We start from the raw sequence: 23,189 nt of genomic DNA, 5'->3' as shown, positions 1-23,189 counted from the left end.
ATTAAAACTAATTAAAGCACTTACTTTGATGTCTCGTACCTCTTTCTAATAACAAAATACACACGTTAGTAACTTCAAGGAAAATAATAATCAAAACAATTAAATTAAATAATTGAAAGAGAGATTTGGGACCAAACCCTCAGAAATTAAACCTTTCACGTCTAGGGCGAAGGCAACTTCGAATATGGCTAGGTGTTTCTAGGTCTTGTGAATGCGGAATTTTGTATGAAAAACAAAGCTTAGAGAAAGAGATGAATGAATTAAGAAAGAATTAGAGAATTAATAATTGCGAATGAAAACTGGTTGTAGGTGATAATTCGTTAGAATTGGTGCATGAAAACGGAGTTTTTAATACGTTATTTATAGAGAAAATCAGCCAAAAAGATTAAATATACAAAACAGAGTCTGACGCATAAAAAACAGAGTTGGCGCAAGCCCTGGCTAACTGGCGCTAGGCACCAACACTGGCGCCAGGCGCCAATGGCTAGCGCCAGGCGCCAGGACTGGTTCCAGGCGCCAATGCCTGGAGTCAAGCGCCAAGCCTGGTTTTAACGCGTTTTCAAAAATCAGATAAGTTTGCCGTACTGGAGGATAAAATCATATAATTTCCTCGAAAATGCTATTTGATTTTGATTAAAACTCTGAAAAGTCAACAAGAAGTCAATTTATCAATGCTAATTGAATTAGGAATGAAAAGAACCTTCTAGAAGAATCTAGAAGACTAAAACCATTCCTAATTGCATTAGGAATGATAAATCTATATTAGGCCCTCCCCTAGATCATTGGGCCGCATATAAGGCTCTAACCGGGCCCAGTTTAGTAAAATGGCCATAACTTCCTCAATATTAATCGGAATTGGGCTTATAATATATTGTTGGAAAGCTCTTGTCAAGCCCCATCCAACTACACTACTATTGGACCCATATCATGGACCCACGAAACTGGATTGACTGTTTTCTTAAAAATTAGTTTTCAAAAACAGAGAGAAGAGAAAAGAAATTAAAACTATCCGCAACACTAAACCTTCCACACTTTCGCTTCATTCGATTATGATTCGACATGAAAGGTACTCATCACTGAGTTTGGTTTTGGGGAGACACAAATGGGTGTCTACAACAGCACATATCAACTTAGTAACAAAAAAGTAATAGACGGAGGATGACTGAAATTAACCTTATATAAGTCACAAATTGGATAAAGACATCAGTGGTGGGATGTTCAGCAGAAGCTGCCTCAATGCTGCCAAAAAAAAGAAAAAAAGGAAAACCAAATAAGCAAACAAAGATAAAGGAATTTTGTTCATCCATTTAGACCAACAAAAGTCACAATGTTGGATACTGAAATGAAGCAACATTAATTAAAAATGATAGTATAAACCACGCTATTTGACAAACTAATACTATTAAATCAAGGAGCCAAAAAATGAATAGTAGACAAAGTTCCTTAAGTTTTGGAAAAAAAACAATGACTAATACCCATTTGATGCTACTAATGATATCACCAACCGCTACGTTCCTCATTCTAAGTTTGTGAATTTAATCACCGGAAAAAGTCCATATTCATGAAATATCCTACCATATATTCTATACTTCAATAATTCAGTCCAAAATCTTTGAATCTAGTGGGACAACTAAATTAAGATTCAAGTTGCAAAGTAGGCTGAAAGTACATAATTAAACTGCAAAATACGTAGCGGTTACGTTCCTGCAATGATCTGAAACACTCTTACATTAACAATTCTACAATTAGAGCCATACTTATTTGAGAAATAACAACCAATTGATTTTGTTTTGATTTGAAACCAAACAACAGATTAATCTTTTTAAAATTAAAACCTTAATCGTACTTCCCAACACTTGAGCAAACCAAACAGTAGATTAATCTTTTTTAAAACCTTAATCCCACTTCCCAAAACTTCAGCAGAAGCTGTAAAAGAGAAACACTCTTACACAGCATGCAAAACAATAGACCTACGGATAACTAAGCGGCTCATCATAAAAAGGGAACAAACAATTTAGTCCTCCCAAATCCATTTTTCCAATAACTGAATTGCTGGAAATCCCACAAAGGTGCTGTACGGGATATACCGGTAGCATCTATAATATGCCGGTAAAAGAGTGCCGTGCATTTTAAAGCCCTCGTTAATCATTGAATAATTCAAGTCCTTACCGGCATCAGTCTCTCGCACGTGGAGAGCTGCTTCTCGGAACGCGGCATGTCCCTCTGACACGTGGAGAGTTGCTTGGTGCCGCGTAGGCACCTGCTATTTACAAGGTCGGTGTGCCACCTATCTGTATAGGTGGCACCTGATTGGTTGTGTTTCTATAAATACCCAAGCAAATCCTCATTTCAAAGGTAGAATCTCTCTCTCTCTCTAAAACACTTTTTCTCTCTTCTTTCACTTTCTTCTCACAAAGGTACTGACTTTAGCATCGGAGTGGTTATTCCCGGATAACCCCCGGGCTAGCTAATCTGTATTGGCTGTGTAGGTGAGCAATTGGACGGTAAACCATTACCAGCCCTCTGACATTAACGGAAGCAGAATTCAGTAGGAACAATTGGCGCTAGAAGGAGGGGATAGTAATAACTTCTATCGTCCAACAGGACCTCTCACAGTCATGGAAGGAAGTAAGGAAACTACAGTACCAGTACCGGAAGTTGATAACCGGCAATATGATAACAGTGTCTTTAATGCTAACACCAATAAAACCGTACTACCAGAAATCGTGGTCGAGGATGAAACTCATCTCCTTCACGGTAACACAACGAACATGCCCATAACGCCTGACCATAATAGAGCATTAACCCTAGTTCCCTTGGAAGAGTTTACCCCGGAGGAGCTAGAGATAACGACCAAGGTCATGCGGGCTATGTCTAAGAAAAGAAAGGAAGCCGAGTTAACGGCATGGGGAAATGCGGGGTGATGTACCGACAAAGCCGCTGATAGTGAACCTGGAGAGTCAGTTCAATCACGCGGGACAGAAACAACCGTCAAGAAGCCGGGGCCGAGAGACCATATCGGCTGAGCGCCAACTCACGCAAGGCGCCCAGGTGGGGTGATCGGCATGAGGTTTCCAGTGGCTTGGAAAGGCGGGCAGCCAGGGCGATCATCAGGCCCAGAATATCTCCGTTCACGCAAGAGGTACTTGACCAACAAATGGAGAAAATAAAGATGTCGTCATGTACGTATGACGGTAAGAGGGAACCAAAGCGGTATGTAGCTGCTTTTGAGAGTCACATGTTGCTATATACCGACACCGATGCTGTGTGGTGTAAAGTTTTCCCTACGACTCTTACCGGCGCAGCTTCGGATTGGTTCTCCAATTTAGAGCCGGGATCAATTGACTGCTTTGAGACCCTGGTGGAGTTGTTCACAGGTCAGTACATAAGTAACAGTGCGAGACAAAGGAATCTGGCGAGCTCATGGCTATTCAGAAACGAAAGGAGGAGTCGCTCAGAGATTTTATTAGACGCTTCAATAACGAGGCTAACACCATACCAAAATTGCAGCAAGAAATTACTGTGATGGCGTTGATGAATGGGCTGGGTGACAACGATTTCAAAAAATATATGTCGCGGAAGTCTTTCCCAAACTTAGGGGTAGCATTTGCCAAGGCTCATGAATACATAAAAAGTGAGGAACTGCTGAAAACGAGCCGTCAGATATTGTCAGCAGAGCCCTCCAAAAGGCAAAGTGATAATAGCCCAAATGCCCAGATGGGTGGGGTAAGCAGGGTACTGCCGCAAGGCCAGCAGAGATCTGGAAGACCGACAAGGGGATTGGGCCGATATAGTAGTTATACGCAGTTAAACACCCCGAGAGCGGCAATATATTCAATAAACCAGAATAGAGAAGATTGGAGTTGGCCGGCACCGATGATAACGAAGGGCCGGGACGTGAAGAAATATTGCATGTTTCATAGAGATGTTGGTCATTACACTGAAGAATGTGTTCAGTTAAAAGAGAACATTGAAGATCTCATAAGGAAGGGGCGATTATCCCAGTATCGTACTCAAGCAGGTTCCAGCTGGCAGCAAAATTCACAGCCTAGGCAAACCGAGTACCGAAAGCACGGAGATTCATCAATGCAAGATGATACTTACAGGCAGAATCATGCGGAAACATCCAGACAGGGAGGTAATCCGACAGGGCGCAAAATAACAATCGATGTTATTACGGGAGGACCAGTATATGGGGGTTCCGTAAGCGGGGTGAAGAAGAGTTTATCGGAATACCGGCACCTAGTGAACGCTTTGAGCGTAGAGGAACGACCTCGGCCTTCTTCCATGCTTTCGATATCTTTTTTGGAGGAGGATGCTAAGGGAATAATTTACCCTCATGATGATCCGTTGGTGCTGATATTGACGGTAAATGGAGCAGATATCAAGCGGGCACTCGTTGATGGCGGAAGTTCCGCAAATATCCTGTTTGCTAGGGCTTTTGATGCCACGAGGATTGGTCGAAAATACTTGACGCCAGTGTCTTACCCCGTGATAGGTTTCAACGAATCAACGGTAAGACCTGAAGGTAGTATAGTTCTTCAGGTTCGAATGGGAGAGGGTCCGGCAGTAAGAGATGTCATGGCGGAGTTTTTGGTGATTGATGTGCCATCCGCTTACAACGCCATTGTCGGTAGGCCTTTAATTCATGACATGCAAGCTGTGGTCTCAACGTACCACTTAACAATGGTGTATGTATCCAACGCGGGAACGACAGAGCGCGTACGGGGTAGTCAAACTATGGCAAGAGAGTGTTATGTTTCAGCACTGAAGCAGCCAGGCCGACAGCTAACTTGTGAGCAGACACCAGCCAAGCGAGAACGAATTCCCTCAACACATGACTTGGCTATGGAGAATTTTGATACTCGGCCGGTAACTGCGCCACGTCCTTCCCCAAGAGGCGAAACTGTAGAGATCGAATTGCAGCCTGGGGTCCCCGGTAGGGTAGTGCGTGTTGGATCCGATATGGATGTCGACACGCGCTGCCATTTGGTGGAATTGTTACGAGAAAATGCTGACGTATTCGCTTTCTCGGCAGACGAGATGCTCGGGATACATCCCGACGTCATATTACATAAGCTAAATGTCGACAGGAGAGCAAGACCTGTTCGACAGAAGAAAAGGAAATTCTCAACAGAGAAAATGGAGGCTATTCAGTCGGAGGTGAATAAATTGCTAGCGGCAGGGTTTATCGAACCCTGCACATACCCCAAATGGTTAGCAAATGTGGTTATGGTAAAGAAGCCGTCAGGGAAATGGAGAATGTGCGTGGACTTTTAAGGACTTGAATAGAGCCTGCCCGAAAGATTGCTATCCCATGCCGAGGATAGATAGATTGGTAGATTCAACTTCCGGTCACGCGCTATTGAGCTTCATGGACGCTTTCTCCGGGTATCATCAGGTCAGCTTATATGAGCCAGATCGAACCAAGGCGGCATTCATTACCGATTCCGGAGTTTTTTGTTACAGGGCTATGCCGTTTGGATTGAGAAATGCAGGGGCTACGTATCAGAAGCTGGTCGACAAGGTATTTGCGAACCAGAAAGGAAGGAATGTAGAAGTGTATGTGGATGATTCAATTGTGAAAATCCGTTTGGCTACAGATCACGTCGCTGATTTGAGAGAAACTTTTGAAACTCTTCGACGCTACCGGATGAAGTTAAACCCAGAGAAGTGTGTGTTCGGCGTTCGGTCAGGAAAGTTTCTCGGGTTCATGGTGAGCGATAGGGGGATAGACGCTAACCCCGATAAGATTGAGGCGATTCTTAGTTTACCAGAACCAAAGTGCATAAAAGATGTACAAAAGCTCACTAGTCGAATGGCCGCGTTAACGAGATTCATCAGCAAGTCAACTGATAAGGCCTTACCGTTCTTCGTGATCTTGCGTCAAAACAAGCTGTTTGAATGGGGGAAGGACCAATCCAAGGCGTTTAAGGTTGTGAAAAATCACTTGAGGTCCTTACCCACCGTCGCAAGGCCGGAACAAGGAGAAACATTACAGCTTTATATCTCCGCGTCAGCAAAGACGGTAGCAGCGGTGCTCCTAGTAGAATGGCAAAAAACCCAACTGCCAATTTACTTCGTGAGCCACGTTTTAAATGCTGCCGAGAGACGGTACCCGTTAGTAGAGAAGATCGCGTACGCAGTAGTTGTGGCCGCACGAAAGTTGCGTCCTTACTTTGATGCACATGCAATTGATATCTTAACGAATCAGCCGTTAGAGAAATCTTTGCAGAAGATGGAAACGTCTGGCCGCCTGCTTAAATGGGCGATTGAATTGTCTGAATATGTTATTACGTATAAACCAAGAGTATCAATCAAAGCCCAGGCCTTGTCTGACTTCATTGTAGAAACGTCTTATTATGAAGAGGAGGATGGTACCGGCACATGGAAGGTATCAGTTGACGGCTCGTCTGCTTCAACCGGCTCAGGAGCTGGAGTAATTATGATCTCTCCCCAGGGAGATGTGTTCGAGTATGCTGTTAAGTTCAAGTTCAAAGCCTCGAATAATGAGGTAGAATATGAAGCAGCGTTGGCAGGGATACAACTATGCATATCTGCGGAAGCAAAGCGTATTGAGATGACAACTGACTCGCAACTAGTAGCAAATCAGTTCAATGGCACTTACGAAACTCGAGAGCCGAGCATGACGGCATATTTGGAAAAACTCAAGAGTGTTACATCTGTTCTGAAATATTTCGAAATCAAGTTGGTTCCTCGAGCAATGAACACGCAGGCAGACGCATTGGCTAAACTCGCAAGTTCAAGCTTCAATGACTTAGAGAGGACGGTTATGGTAGAGGTTTTGAAAGAAATAAGTATTGATGAACAACCTCCTAAGGATATATATTGTAAAACTGCGGGACGAGAATGGTATGACGATATCTTGGCTTACAAGGTACATAATGTCCTTCCTGCCGATAAGACGGAGGCAAGAAAGGTCCAGAAAGATAGCGTCTGGTTTATCATGTTCCGAGGTTTGTTGTATAAACGGGGGTTTTCGTTACCGTTGCGAAGGTGTATAACAGCTTATGAGTCGGCAAGACTGATAGAAGAAATACACGAGGGTGATTGCAGTAATCATGCGGGGGGTCGGTCAATGTCCTTGGAAGCAATGAAGCGGGGCTACTATTGGCCGACAATGAATGCAGATACCATGGAATACGTTAAAAAATGTGATAAATGCCAGAAGTACGGGCCGGTGATTAATCAACCTCCAAATGATTTAACACCTATTCTTAACCCAATTCCATTTGCTCAGTGGGGAATGGACATTATCGGGCCGTTTACATCGGCAACAGGTGGCCGTAAGTTTTTTATTATGGGGATAGACTACTTCACCAAATGGATAGAAGCAGAACCGGTAGCAAAGATTACAGCGAATGAGGTAAAAAAGTTCATCTGGAAAAGCATCTTTACACGGTTCGGATTGCCGACAGCAATGGTGTTTGATCACGGATCACAATTTGACTGTAGCCCGGTAAAGAACTTTCTAAGCATATACAAAGTGAAGTTTGCGTATGCGGCGGTATGTCACCCGCAGTCAAACGGCCAGGCTGAGGCCGCTAACAAGCAGATACTAGGGGCAGTTAAGAAAAAAGTAGAAGACGCTAAAGGCTTGTGGGCGGATCTGATACCTGAGACTTTGTGGGCGAACCGTACGACAACAAGAGAAAATACGGGGGAATCTCCTTTCAACCTCGCTTTCGGCTTAGAGGCAGTGGTTCCGGCGGAAGTGTGACTACCTACTTTTCGGGTACAACACTTCTGCGAAAGTCAAAATGATTTGTTGCTTCGACAGCAATTGGATTTTCTACCGGAAGTGAGGCTGACGGCTGCCATAAAATCTGCGGCATACAAAAACCGAATGAGCCACGCTTATAATCGGCGCGTCAATTATCGGCCCATGGAAGATGGTGATTTAGTTCTGCGTAGAACGGCCGCAACCGACAAAGGGAACGTAGAGGGTAAATTTACTGCAACCTGGGAGGGGCCTTACCAAATATATGAAACACTTCGGCAAGGGTCTTATCGGCTAATGACCCTCGAAGGAGTACCCCTGAAGAATGTTTGGAACGCTAGTGTGTTAAAGAAGTATTTCATGTGAAGTTTAAATGTGTTCTATTTTATGTAGTATAAATTTTGATGACATGTTGTCATACGTATGTTTATGGCATTTACTGGCATTGTAACCTATTTCAATACTTATGAAATACAATCACTCTACCTACTTTCGATACGATCTGATCACAGCCTAGCTAGCTGAATCGGTCGTTCAAGTGAGGGAAAAATAATGAAATAAAATAATAATGGACCTCAAGGGGAGTTGAAAGTGCGGTCTGATCCACTGCCTTTGCTTAGCCTGACAAAGGTTGGATACTTTATCTCGGCATGTTTCACATCCGATATTCAATACAGGCATTACAGAGTTTTCCAAAAATTTGTTTACGAATAAATTTTGCTGAAAAACTCGGGGAGTATTATTGGTAAGGTGTAACTTGAAAATACCGATAACAAAGTATTATTGGTAAGGTGTAACTTGAAAATACCGATAACAAAGTATTATTGGTAAGGTGTAACTTGAAAATACCGATAACAAAGTATTATTGGTAAGGTGTAACTTGAAAATACCGATAACAAATTATTATTGGTACGGTGTAACTTGAAAATACCGATAACAAAGTTGAATGTAGGCATTATTTGGTTTTCCAAAATTTTATTTACAAATAAAATACCGAAAAGTGTAACTTTGAAATGCCGAAAAACGTAAATTCGTGTTAAAAACCGAGAGAATAACTAAAAAACGATTCAAGGAATGCAATCATTAAGTGTTAGTTAAAAGGTAAGTAACGACCATAGCATAAACAAAATACGCACGACAGTAAGAATTATGGTAAAGAAGTAAATAAACTAATTATTCAAAAATAATTGTTTTAAATACAGACATACACAGATACAGACAAATATAATTGTTTGAGCACAGAAACAGATACAGACAAACATAAACATAAAAGCCCAACGATGACTGCCTTCCTTGTTAATTCTTGTCAGCCTCCTTTGTTGTTTTAGCCGCGTTAACGGGCTCTTTCACAGTGTCTTTGTTGGAGGGACCGGCAGACCCATCTTTACCAGCATGAGTGGTAACAGGGCTACTGATAAGGCCGTAATCGAACTCTTCTTCTGGAAATTTGCGTGGGTCTAAGTTTGTTATCACAGCATGCGGTGGGAGCTCGTCAAAGTACTGACTCTCATAGCTGATAGGAGAGTGGTTCATTTCTTCATTAAAAGCCTTCTTGACGGCCTGCCATTTCGTCGAATCCCACCCCTCTGCTTTGCACACACAACAATGCGCAGAGACCCAACCGGCAGTGTACCGGTCAACCAGCAAGTTGGCATAAAGGTCGGTCTGCATGAACCGATTAACCGCTCGGCGCCTGACTCCCGGCTTATCACGCTCCATTTCTTCAACTTTGCTGGCCAGCTTTGCCTTAGCCTCCCTCTTGTCCTTCAGACTCTGCTCGAGGCTGACAACCTTCTTTTTTAACTGCTCCTGGTCCGTCAACTTCTTGTTTAGCTCAGACACTTGCTTTTGCAAGGTCTTCATGTCAGATTTAACCTTATCGCGCTTCTTGATGACGAGTTTACAAGCGTCGTCAGCCTTCTTCAGCTTGGTCTCAGCTTTATCGGCGGCACGTTGATAATGCTGGTACATGTGTACCACTTCAACAGCAGAATTGACGGTCTAGTTGACGATAAACAGAAATTGCCGTTAGTAAAATATATATATATATATATATATATATATATATATATATATATATATATATATATATATATATATATATATATATATATATATATATATAAAATATATATATATATATATGTCGATATATAAATAACACAGAGAATGTAAAATAGAAATAAATACGTATCTATAAAATTAATATTGCAGGTAAGAGCGCTGCCTTACCCGGAGCATATTGTTCATCAGTTGGCCGCAGGGAGAAGCAACGCGATTGGCAGGCCTGTCGGCTGGAGTTTCCAAGTCCTTGAGCATCCTCCACCCCATGCTCCCGCCAGTGCTAGGGTCGTCACTGAGAACGGACTCCCCACGATTAACGTTGATTCGGGGATGCCATGGGTCACCGGCAGCACCGAAAGGTACAACAAACTCCTCGGCGACCTCTTTCGGGATCCTAACATGCGGAATCTCGATGAAGTCATCGACAAGAGCAGGGACGAAAGCGCCCTTGCTGGGACCGCTAGAGCGCGTCGAGAGGACCGCTGGAGTCTCCTTGTTTGGAGGCTTGTCGATGTTGGCCAGCTGGTCGGTTCTGGCCCCGCTACTGCCGGCCCCAGGAACAGTCGGGTCCCTTAAGGTGACCGTCAACTTTTTCGGCGGATTGGGTTCGGTCTCGTCCTCCAAATTAACCACCCCTTCCGGCCAGGTCCCTTGTGCATCCTTTTCGAGGGGTGCCACCTCACTATCATGCTTTTTTTGCCTTTTCTGTTGCTCTTAGTCGGAGGACTCAGACTTCTTCTTAGACGCATTCCCTCCACCCCTTTTCACAGCTAGGGTGCGGGGTTTGGTAGCACGTTCGGTAGGAGCCATATCTTGTCGTCTCGTTCTTTTTCTTTTCAGGGCTCTGGTGGCGAAGGTGGGAAGGGTGTCGTATGACTTCTTTGGCCGATCCGGGCACTGTTGCTTCACTCTCCCGTCAGGGTGCAACCCTAGTCGGCTGAAGTCAAGTTTGTCAATACCTGGCGGAAGAAAAACCGATAATAAACGTCAATAAACCGATATCGTGAAGGTAAACTTGGGCGTTAAAACAAGTGTAAGTAAAATACACGCAGGCAGGTAAGAGAATAAGCAGGCAAAACACTTATCAAAATTAATTCCTACATTTAACTTACAGTAAAGATAAATATAAGCAAATGTATATAATTTATAAATGTTTCCATACCAAAAGCATCGGTATGGCAGAGACCGACATGAGAAAGAGGGGCGTTGCCCAGTATATAATTACAATGGGGCAACCACACCCCCGGAACAACTTTATTCTTCTTACCAGCACTACCATATGTACAATTAAACCACTTAAAAGCTTTTTTCTCCATCGTTCCTAACGCTCTCGACCGTATGGTCTCGAACATGCTGTGTGGGTGATGAAATGTCCTACGGACGGTAAAATCGTCAGGAACACTCATAAAATAAAATTCATTCTTCCAGTTCTTGCAACTGGTCAATTTTTGCCACACTGTGCATTTACCGGGAGCGTAAAAAGGGACCACCATCCGAGTGACTGGCTATCTCTCTTTATCCAGTGCAATCTCCGAAATAAGTTCAGGGTAAGGGGAAAGTCCATAAATATCATGACCCAGACAAGAGACACTATATTTCGGATGGTTGGAGGCGTTAACTGTGCAATTGAAACATTCCAAGCCCTGAATATTTTTTCGATATAATGATGGAGTGGAAACCGTAAACCAAATTCTAAATGTTTTGCATACACAACAATGTGGCCGGCAGGGCAGTCCAAAGCCGTTTGACCTTCTATTGGTAGTCTTAGTTCGTAGCCGTCAGGAAGACGGTAGAAGTGTTTGCCATGTTGGCAATACTCTTTCTCGGTGGCTGTCTGCAACCATACCGGATCCACAACTGACTCAGTTATTTCATAGCTGTTGGGAATTTCTTGAGGTTCTAGATACTTTGGATCATCTTGATCTGAGTCGTATTCCTCGTTGAGAAGTTCTTCTTCTGCGATCTGAGTAGCAAGATTGAAGTCTGCAGAAATTTCCTCGTCGGTCTCGTCGTCTTCTTCCTCATCATTATCTCCCTCCCCAAGCTTTTCTGATCCCTCTGCATCGTCTTCATTACTGACGCTTTCACCCCCACTTTCTTGCCGTTCTAGGCTATATTCAACTGACCGGATATCTTCTTCTCGGATATCCGAAACTTCATGCCCAGGGTCATCAACTTCTTCATCAACAGAGGGTCTACTGCTCTCACCAACCTCACGTTGGTAACTGGTATGTTTTGTTCTCGGCATCCTGTCAATATTAGTGCCGTATTGATTAAATAAATCAAAATTTGACCTCAAATGATAACGAACGCTATTAGGCTCAACATCGGCAATCTCTATGTCCTCTGGAATATCGGGGTTGGTAGGACGCAAAGCCTTCTCGGCGTCAGCCAGAAACTTATGGCGGTAATAAGCTTCTCTTTCTTCTGCAGAAGTTAAGGGTGTACAGAGTTCAGCCTCATTGGCTTTACCCGTATTTGGATGCATTCCAGAACCAGACATTCACAAATAATGAAATAAACGCAAAATCTACTTAACCACAAACCAGTGAGAAATCAAAAAGAAAGTTAGGGTTTTTTACCTCTTTTGAACTCAACTCTTGAAAGCGTAACTCAGGAATTAAGTGTCCTCCGTTTACAAACACCGGTCATAACACAACTGAACAAACCTTTGACAAATCGACCCCTGAATCGCAGAAATATATGCGTACTACGAGCGAAATGAAGTAGAAATTTTTCGAAATTTTTTCGCAAGGGAAATGAAGGGTCAAAAGTACAAAATTCGCTATTTATACTGTCCAAATGAAGCGGTTGATGTGACATTTACTGCATGCAATCCAACGGCTGTAATAAAACGCCTTTTCAAAAACACCCTACTTCGATGACTGACACGTGCCCCATTACTTTATTACATTTTCCCGCCAAATCCTAGGGAAGAAATTTTCAAATAAGTGTGAAATCTTTTTAACTCCTATTTTTGGTTTTTGTATTTAATTGAGCCAAGTACTATCGGCATTTTGCTCAGTAATTGAGCAAAATACTATCGTCAGTTTGCTCACTTGGGGGGCAAATCGTAGACTTTTTCGTATTTAATTGAGCCAAGTACTATCGGCATTTTGCTCAGTAATTGAGCAAAGTACTATCGTCAGTTTGCTCACTTGGGGGGCAAATCGTAGATTTTTTCGTATTTAATCGAGCAAAGTACTATCGGCATTTTGCTCAGTAATTGAGCAAAGTACTATCGTCAGTTTGCTCACTTGGGGGGAAAATCGTAGATTTTTTGGTATTTAATCGAGCAAAGTACTATCGGCATTTTGATCAGTAATTAAGCAAAGTACTATCGTCATTTTGCTCACTTGGGGGGCAAATCGTAGATTTTTTCGTATTTAATTGAGCCGAGCCCTATCGGCATTTTGCTCAGTAAGTGAGCAAAGTACTATCGTCAATTTGCTCACTTGGGGGGCAAATCGTAGATTTTTTGGTTTTCTCATCATTCTTGTATGGCATATTGTGCATTCCAGCACCGTGTTCCATCGCAAGTGAGCATGTCAGTTTTACTAACGTCCTCACTTGGGGGGCTAGTTATACGGGATATACCGGTAGCATCTATAATATGCCGGTAAAAGAGTGTTGTGTAGTTTAAAGCCCTCGTTAATCATTGAATAATTCAAGTCCTTACCGACATTAGTCTCTCCCACGTGGAGAGCTGCTTCTCGGAACGCGGCATGTCCCTCTGACACGTGGAGAGTTGCTTGGTGCCGCGTAGGCACCTGCTATTTACAAGGTCGGTGTGCCACCTATCTGTATAGGTGGCACCTGCTTGGTTGTGTTTCTATAAATACCCAAGCAAATCCTCATTTCAAAGGTAGAATCTCTCTCTCTCTCTAAAACACTTTCTCTGTCTTCTTTCACTTTCTTCTCACAAAGGTACTGACTTTAGCATCGGAGTGGTTATTCCCGGATAACCCCCGGGCTAGCTAATCTGTATTGGCTGTGTAGGTGAGCAATTGGACGGTAAACCATTACCAGCCCTCGGACATTAATGGAAGTAGAATTCAGCAGGAACAGGTGCATAAATTAATAGCTAAACAAACAAATAACTGGAAGCAAAAATTAATTAGCTAAACAAACAAATAACTGAAATTGATTGCCACCCTTTAATTCACTAATCACTTACAATGAACATAATACAAACATCAATCATCCTCCAACCCCCCAAAATCACCCTTTTTTTTGTTATAACCTCACACTTTCTCATGAATGTTGTCTTGATTAATATGCTATGACAATCACCAAATCCTAATCAATTCATCAGCTCATCACAAGTGTAACCAAGAGTAATAACATGCCCCAACAAATCACAAGAAACCCAACACTCTAAACAAACTGTAATTCAAATTACCAATATTATACCTCTGAGTGTTCAAATCCGGAGGGGCAGTGATGGTAGTGGGGTTGCTTCCGCCACCTCTTCCACGCCTGCTAAGAAAATTCCTTTGCTGAAGAGCCTCTACCAAATCGTCCACCGCTTGGTTTTCTAAACCGTGACTCGTTCTTATCAAACCTTGATTCATTGAAGGACATATAGACCCTCAAACCTTCACCAGAATAATTCAAACAATTTAAGGAATCCCACAGTAAGGCTTAACAACAAAAATAAAAATTAAAAAAAAAAACACATGAAAAAAATCAAATAATATCACAGTCTGTCTACCTCGCGATGTGCATATCGATGAAATCAGCAGTCTGAAATTTGATGGAAGAGGCGTCTTCTGCAATTGAATTTAGATTAAGTTGGATTTGGTTTAGAGGCCAAAACCCTAGATTTGGAAGTTGAATATCAAAAGACATACCTTTGTTCTGAACTCATAAGCTACATTGAGCTATAATCCAACAAATTTTTTTTTGAGGGAAATAATCCAACAAATTGATTATACAAGTATGTAATTTTGCTCATAAATTCAAGCAGCAACATTTCAAATTAAGAAATTTAAAAAAAAAAAAAAAAGCAACAACAACAATCACTAATTTCCATCCTAATCCATTAAATTACATAACAAGACATCCAAATTTTCCACCACCATTTCCCAATTCATGAATTTCATAAACCCAAAGTCCCAAACAAAAATGCACCATCTTTCAAAAATCCAAGAAAACCCCATTTCAAAAACGAAAAATATAAATCTGGTTTAACCAAAGACTACTTACGAGGAAAATAAACAGGAGCTCTTGAAAACCACGACTCAGAATATCTCAACTTATCTTCAGACTCAGGGCGAGTGAAATCAAAGAACCGAGTCGCATCAAACTCGCAATTAAAATCAATCTCAAAAACATCATAAACATGAGCTATCTCCTCCTCCATTTCCATTTCTTCATCCATTTTGCTGGGTTTTTGCGCACAAATTTAGAGAGAGAAACACTGAGAAGAGAAAGAAGAGAGAGAAAATTGCGAGTAAAAAAAGGAGAGAGAATTAGGTGAGCATGGAAGAAGGCAGAATTGAAGTAAGAGGAGAAAGAGGAATACGTGTCGCTGTAAGGGAAAAGAGGACCACCTATGTGCACATGCAAACAATGAAGGGCGAAATAGGAAGACCACTGTAGATAAGGAGTTCCTAGGCTAAAATACAGGGGTAATTTCGCCCTGACACTGTTCATAAGCATTCCAACCTTTGAGCAATTCCACCCACTCCTACACGTGGTCAGTGATATGCCAATGATGCACATGGAATTTTTGAGGGTAAATCAGGAACACCACTGTAGATAAGGAATTCCAAGAACAAATACAGGGGTAATTTAGTCAGAACATTGTTCATAAGGAGTCCCATTTTTTTAGTGTCTTGGTGCTTTTATAGGTTAAGGATTAACTAGCCTTCTGTCCCGTGCAATGCACGGGTTATTTATATGTATACAATATTAATCTTTATTTTATAACCATATTTTTATTGGAAAATAAATAGTTATAAAGGAGACAAATTAAAGGGGTGAAAATTAAATGTAATTGTAGAAGATATTAAGTTGAGGGAAAGTGAAGCAAACAACATTCATACATGTATTGAATTAAAGCTAGTTTTTTTTTTTTTAAAAAAAAAAAAGAGAAAGGGGAATAATTAAATAAAATGTTAATGAGGTGACATATGGCATTGCATTGGTGAAAAATAAAGTGTACATGTGGCATGATGGGCATGATGGTTTGTGTTTTTAAATATTAGGTATAGATTCATACATCTAGGGGTGTCAATTGAGTTTGCGGTTCGATTTTGTGTTCGGTTTATCAGTTTGTAACGGGCCAATTTTTAACGGGTTTGAATTATTATCGGGTCAGTTTGGATCGGTTTTAAATAATTTCGGTTCGGTTTGGTTTTTTTTTTTACATTTTCTTTTCGGGTCGGGTTATAATTAGTTCGGGTCATAATCGATTCGGGTTAAATTCGGTGGGTTTAAAACCCGAGTTTATCAGTTTAAAGTGGGTTTTGGGTTAAAACAAATCGGGTCCTAATCGGGTCGGGTTGTAATTGGTTCATCGGTTCGAGTTGAACTCAGTCAGTTTGACAACTGATATTGCCAGTTTTAAACGGGTTTCGTTAACGTATATCTTTTCGTATATCCTCAACATTCTTTAATTAGTTATTCTAGTAGATCATACGGAGTATTAATTACTTGTTTAGCTTTATGTCCCTTTTATGGATAATGATTTTCAGGATTAAATAATAATAACAGATGTAGAGTTAGCTTTTGATTTAGATTTTTTTTAATACAATATATTGTTTTATAAGCCATTACTCGTAAGCGGACGATAATATTTTAGCATTAAACTTTCAATGACATCAAAATTCCAAACATTTTCAATCTAAATACTTCATAATTCAAATTAAATCCTTTTGTTTAATAATGATAAAATATACCCCAAAAAAAAAGAAAAAAAGAAAAAACTCTACGGTCATAACGGGTTACGGACTTACGAATTATAAATGGTTCGGTTATAACCAATTACGGGTTGTAAACGATTCAATCATAACTTATTACAGGTTATAAACGATTCGGTCCTAACCACTTTCATGTTGTAAACGATTTGGGTTTATCGGGTTTTTGTCGAGTTTAAACGGTTTCGGTTTACAGTGGGTCGGATTGCTACTTGGTTCGGGTTATTCTCGGTTTCGGGTTGTATCAGTTCGGTTTGATAACGGGTACGGTTCATTAACGGTTCTCAAACATTCGGATCGGTTTAGTTTCAAGTTTAAAAAAATTGGGTCGGGTCGGTTTATATTTTAAAATAACAGGTTCTTAGCGGTTTGGTTCCTTTTCGAAACGGTTCGGATTCACCAGTTCGGGTCGTTTTTTTACAGCTAATACACCATATAATCGGTTGTAATAAGGTACAACCACCAATCTAATCTTGGTTTAGTGGAAAATATTGTACCTTGAAACTTCAAGGTTGGAGGTTTAACTCCCACTAGTGACACTTTGGTGTGGATCCCTTACCTTTCCTTCCTCGCTCTCAAAAGTGAATGACCCCTAAATACTGGACCAAAAAAAAAAAAAAGTGAGGGTTGAGATTAAGAACTTTCTCCTTATCCTTTAAAAAAAATAAAGAGCAAGGTACAACTATTTGTAAAATTTGTTCATTTGGCTTAAATAAGTGCAACTTGCATAGGTAAGACACATAAAGGTTTAATTTTGCCCATTTCTAATTAAATGGGATGAAGTAATAATTGTTTGGATAGTGGATTAATTAATTATATATTTTTTTTGTTGTTATAGATTTATTTTGTTTATGCTTGTCCGTAGTTTAAATTGATAGTAGAAAAATATCTTAATTGGATTGATTTGCTAATTTTCTAGAAATAAGAAAAAATAAATGCTCCTCTTCAACAAATTAGGAAAAAATAAATCAAACAATAATTCTTTGGAAAAATTAGAAAAAATAATCCCAGCTTTCATCAATTTTGGTACAATAATCCCAACTTTGGATTATTCTGGAATAATCCGAACTTTGGGGGAGTTTCTTTTTCTTCAGTCCTTATGACCGGTTACCTGTTGAGAAGGTTATTTTTTTTTTTATGTTTTTTTAAAAGCCACGTGTCAGTACATGATTAGTCCAAAATAAAAAAAAAACTTTAAAAATTAAAAAAAAAACATAATTCCCCCTAAACCACCAGCCCCCCACCCAAACCACCCCCTCAACCAGCCCTCCCCCACCTCTTCCACCAGACCTCACTCGGAAACACCCCCAACGCAGCCGGAAACTACCATCACCCCCCGACCACCACTCCCCACCTGCCGAAACACCTCCCCCTCCCTTCCCCCACCCACGAAACCCTCCCCCTTCCCTTTCCCCACCCCGTAAACCACCTCAATCCCTTCCTCGAAAAAACCCTCCATCACCACTCACTGGCACCCAAACCTCCTCCTCTATGCCGACGTTCTCACTCCCCCAACCATTTCCGCCCCCTTTTTCCCTCAATTTTGAGCCATAATCGTAACCTTAAAACCATTATTGGGGTTTCAATTTTGGAGTACGGCGGTGAGGGTTTTGGGTGTTGCGACGGGGATGCTGGTTTGGGTCGGTTTCGGCAGGTGGGGAGTGGTGGTCGGGGTTGGGGGCAGTTTTTCGGCTGCGTGGGGGGTGTTTTCGGGTGGGGTCTGGTGGAAGGAGTGGGGGAGGGCTGGTGGAGGGGGTGGTTTGGGTGGGGGGCTGGTGGTTTTGAGGGAGGGAAGTTCTTTTTTTTTTTTTAATTTTTTTGTTTTTTTTAAAATTTTTTTAGACCAATCAGGTTTTGACACGTGTCAAGTGACCTGATATAATGGGTCATTGACTTTTGTTGACCGGTTTGGGATTGAAGAAAAAGAAGACCCCCTAAAAGTTCGGATTATTCCAGAATAATCCAAAGTTGGGATTATTGTATCAAAATTGATGAAAGTTGGGATTATTTTTTCTAATTTTTCCTAATTCTTTTAATAATTATAATTATCAATGTAAAAAAAATCAGAAATTTGTTCTCAAATTGTTCATTGACTTATTGAAATATATAATATTATTGAAAATAGAAGATCGTTGAATAACGAAAAAAGAAGGAAAAAAAACCTAAAAGAGAATAAAATGCGTGAAAATGAATTAAAACTCAAACCTACGATGGAATATTCTCATCATACAACATATGGTGAATGAAATTTGAAAGTGAAAAGAAAAGAGAACCGACACTAATTTGAACTTGACTTGTATTTGGATAATTTGAGACATATTAACCCATAATCTGACCTGAACACCACTTGATAATGGACAACTGATTTGACCTAGAGGTGATCAATGGGTGGGTCGAGCTGAGGTAAAAAATTTAGCTCATTCCTCGGGCCAGGCCAAAGCAAGCTTCGGACCGAAATATATGTGCCCAAACTAGCAGGGCCTTGCGGACTATTCGAGCTAAATTCAGGTTGGGCCAAAAAAATAAACTTGTAGAGAATATTACAAGTCATCCTACACTTGAGCCCCACTGTGATCATATGTAACACCACCAAATCTTCCTCCACGGAAATACTAGTATAATATGTATAATTATACTGTAGAGATAGACTTGGTCGTATTACCGTCGCGTGATTATGCAAGGCTACTCAAAACACTTAACTCAACAACAAAACTTGCATCGGAAACTCAACTTTCTTTAATTAATACTTATAAAAATAGTAACATTGTTATGAGTACTTAAAATAAAGACAAGACCAACATTTCTAAACTAGCTGAAGCAAATCCTGAGACTCCCATATGCTCATGCATGACTCCACCTGAAAGTAGTCAACACTGCTTACCATTACGGTAAACAGGGCAAACCAAAACAAATAAGGAATACGGATAAGCAAATTATGCTAAGTACGATAAGTGCAAGATAGTGTAAACTCAATTTATTTGCAAACATGCTTTTAAAACCAATTCCAATAATTAATCCAATAATTTCAAACTCATTATTCCGAAACCGATTCCAATGATTCAATACTCAAAATAATAGTTAATAAAACCAATTCCTTTATAAAGAACCAATTCCTTTTAATCCAATTCCTCACCCAGGTGTGCACACCCCCCAAGATAGTCTCCTTATATTACAAGGCTATTTTTGAGGAAAGACCCGGTCACACAAAGTCCAAGGCCTTATCAATAAACCAAATCCGTATAGTGGGATTACTAACATGCTTATAAAGCATTAATACTAATAATTCAATGGTTCAATAAATCCTTTTAATATCCAATAGTTCCGATATAATTCAAAATCCTTTTTAATAATTCCACATACTTTGAAAATTAAAACCTTGTAAAATAAATACATGAGAATAAAATCTCATATTAATAACTTTTCAAAATCAACAACTCTTCCTTGAAAAACCTTTATTTAATTCAACAAACCTTTTAAAATCAATTCCTTTATTTAAACACGATAAGTAATCCAAACCATTCAAAACATGATTTAAAAATCAATCATTCAAAATACTTTCATTAAAATCAATACCTTCAAACATAATTTATTTCAAAATCATGATTTAAATAAATTTAATTCAATGACCAATCAAATCATGTAAAACATGTTATTCAAACCAATCAAATCATGTAAAACATGTTATTCAAACCAATCACTTTCAAAGGTATCTAGCCACCTAAACGTACCTTGATCCTTGCTAGAAAAACCACACAAAAAGAACCTCAAGAACCTTGTAAGGAGGGTGATCCCATTGTAGGGGGTCCTTCCTTAGATGCCCATGCCCACTTAAAAGCCTAGGACTTTACACTTGTTAGGGTGTATTAGGATTTGAATTCCTGACTGTTTGGGAGACCTTGAATTAGAAATGATACTCTCATCACGCTTCTTTGTAAGAAACAAGTAGGAGTCGCCAATGAGTTTTAGGAAAACTCATAAACCTTGTTCATGCTTTTCTTCCATGTGGAGTTCATGGAATAATTAGCACGAATCGTAAGTTTACCCATGTCCAAATTGGTCTACATACACCAGAAATGAGTTCGGGAGCAAGGGTACTAAAATAACGTTCCTTTTAGGGAGGAATCACTATTCTAGCCCTAGTACGACCTCTATTAGGTATTTCTTTTTTGCAATTTCATTACCAAACAATATATGCAACGCGATGCCTAAAACTAAGTTAGTTGATTTTATTTACACACATTAATTCACGTAGGAATTACATTGCAACGTCGTTATTCTTTATTTAATCAATTTCGTGAAAAGAACAAGAAAATAAACAATATTCGCCTTGGCTTAAGTGATGAACCAACAATTAATTATCCAATTCTAATCTTTATTTAACGCAAGATACTATGTGGAAATAATTAATTAGTCCTTTTAAGGTGATCAAACAACACTAATTAATTAATTATGGTTCCTTTAAACAAGAAAATAAATATGATTTATCTAAGTGCTCGGAAATTTACCACTTCTCTTTGCTAGATCTTCGTTTAGAACACTAATGGACACCTTCTTGTTGGGGAACCTCCACCGTAGTAACAAAAGATCAAGGGGTGAGTGTTTAGGACAAGAGGGTTTAGGTAGCACAAGTTCACAAGTATTCCGCCAGAGTTTTAGGTTATTTTTTGTGTATTTAAGCCTCAGATTAAGCCTCTATTTATAGGGAATTGGTAGGATTAGGGTTTTGAACATTATGCCGCAGCAGGTGTCGCGCGCAACAGGATTAGTTGCGCGCGGCATCCCAGCGCAAGTGATTTGGTTGCGCTGCCCATGAGTGTCTTGTGCGCGGCATTATGGTAAGATTTGATTCTATATTTTTATAAAATTCTAAATCTTCCGCGAGCGCATCTCTTAAGGTTGCGCTGAGTGTCGCGTGCAACTGAATTAGTTGCGCGCGCCTGCCCATCGCGACTGATTGAGATGCACGCGGATTTTCCTGTGGCAGCATTAAAATTTAATCTAGGCGCTCCTAAATCCGTAATTATTGGGTTTTAAGCACGGGCTTAAGCTTAATATTGATCGGATTTAGTTATTTGGACCTCGTTTAGCTTTTTTTTTTTAGTTTGGGCTAGTTTTTGTGTTTTGTGGCTTAACCAGTTTTCCATAAGCATTCTCCACTTCAATCTAACACGAAGTTGGTTTTATTTATCGTCATTGCACTTCCTGTCGGGACAGGAGGTCAAAAGTAGGTGTCTATAGTTAGCCCCCACTTTGATCGAGTCTAGAATAGACGATGATCAAAGTAGTCAAGGAAATAAATCCGAGACTCATTCTGTGAAGTTCTCAAAGAATAGAGAATCTTTCAGAAACGTTAAGGATATCGAAACGATCCTTGATTCGCTAAGTGTTCGAAACAAGTAGCTTTTAAGGCTAGGAATTTTTTTTTCCAAATCTTAACACGCTAAAGAATCTAGATTGATCCTTTGCAATTGTAGAACGCTTTTACAAGTAAAGGTGTTCTGGGTGATGTCAAGTCATGAGAAGAGATCAGTTTTAAAAAAGAATAAAAGGGGATGATTTCCTCTCAATCGTGTCATCGTTGGTCTAAAGTCCCTCGATATGTCATTGAAACTTTAGCTTGACTTTAACAAAGTAAAAGGATGAAAAAAGGTGTTTTCGGTATTCGAGCTGAAATGGTCCGGTATTCGAGCTGGATGTCTACAAGATAGAAATACATGTATCAGGACTGAAGGCATATATCCAAATCCGGTGAAAGGAAAGAAAGTCAGCAACTCTCTCAGCAGTTTTGTCCACAAGATGAGTACACGTGTCTTAGGACTGGGGGCACGTGACTACATAGGCGCGACATCGTCTCGTCGCTTCTTTATACAAGGGGTGGACGGACACCCTAACTGTCCGGTAAGCTAGTAAGCTCACTAACTACTGTATTTGCTTCCAATCAAGAAGTGTCTGTTCTCGATGGTTCGCCGCACCTGTCGACTCGTGAGCTAACGCCTAAAGTAATCCTCCACCTTTTAGTCCGAGAGGTGGATCTTGCAATAGCTAGGGCTGAAGTGAAATTTAACGCAACACCTACGCCATAAAATTTTGCACCGTACGATACGCCTTTTGCATGTTTACGCTGCACGCCTTCCTTTTTTCTTTGGACGTAAAAAAAAGAAGAAAACCCGGACATTTGTAACGTCAGTACAGTAAAATGACAAACCTGTCTATGGGTGCTTTTACGTAAAGCACCACCACGGAACATCTTAAGGCAGTCTTACGAAAAACGTTCAAAATGCATGCTTGGGGAAGGCACAAAGCACGGTGTGCATGCAATATGATGCAAAAAACTAACAAAAAAGAAAACAAACTACAATATGCAAAGCAATTTAAAAAGATTTTGATAATTTGCGCGCCATTACGTCTTATCATGAGCATAAACCGTTCAAAAAATGATTAAATGGATCAAACTCAGGATT

At 40.3% G+C, this 23,189-nt stretch overlaps 1 long non-coding RNA gene across 1 annotated transcript in view; it reads right to left on the bottom strand.

Annotated features, from left to right (window-relative positions):
- Positions 1–15,277, bottom strand: part of LOC145580775 (uncharacterized) — a 67,503-nt gene extending 52,226 nt beyond the window's left edge. The window contains exons 1-2 of the long non-coding RNA XR_014099594.1: positions 14,219–15,277; positions 1,174–1,239 (exon numbers count right to left, since the gene is read on the bottom strand). This is a non-coding gene — a long non-coding RNA (uncharacterized LOC145580775). The remainder of the gene's footprint in view (positions 1–1,173; positions 1,240–14,218) is intronic.
- Positions 15,278–23,189: the final 7,912 nt, after the last annotated feature.

Source organism: Chenopodium album, chromosome 1, assembly GCF_948465745.1.
Source record: "Chenopodium album chromosome 1, dcCheAlbu1.1, whole genome shotgun sequence".
Lineage (NCBI taxonomy): Eukaryota > Viridiplantae > Streptophyta > Magnoliopsida > Caryophyllales > Amaranthaceae > Chenopodium > Chenopodium album.
This window is presented reverse-complemented; position numbering and strand designations above follow the sequence as displayed.